Source organism: Octopus bimaculoides, chromosome 25 (assembly GCF_001194135.2).
Source record: "Octopus bimaculoides isolate UCB-OBI-ISO-001 chromosome 25, ASM119413v2, whole genome shotgun sequence".
NCBI classification, from domain to species: Eukaryota; Metazoa; Mollusca; class Cephalopoda; order Octopoda; family Octopodidae; genus Octopus; species Octopus bimaculoides.
This window is the reverse complement of record NC_069005.1, coordinates 11,962,770-11,963,183: the sequence shown is the minus strand read 5'-3', so window position 1 is coordinate 11,963,183 and position 414 is coordinate 11,962,770.

The window sequence follows — 414 nt, the reverse complement described above, 5'->3', positions numbered from 1 at the left end:
GTGATAAACGAAATCCTTTTGCTAGTACTAATATTCGCCTCCCTTTTTGTAACCTTGGTTACTAAAGTACTTTTAACGCGCATCCGCATGATGCGTATTATGAGATGTGTGCATTTTTTCACACTTGCGTGAATGTGTTTGTGTGTGTGAGGTTTTTTTTCCCCAATGCTTTCTTACAGAATCGTTTTGAAATCCATTTTCCCTTCTTATATCGATCTTCATTGTGAATTAAGACTCGTTTCTGCTCTATACGTAAATGTGTGTCGTGTGTACAGTAAGAATCTTTTCTAAATGAATAAAAACATAGCTTAATTTAATACAACATACGAGGAGAAAGATAAGTGCACGTTCTAACACATGCGTTTACCCACATACACGTACTTTATGTATATAAGTATATATGAATATATATAT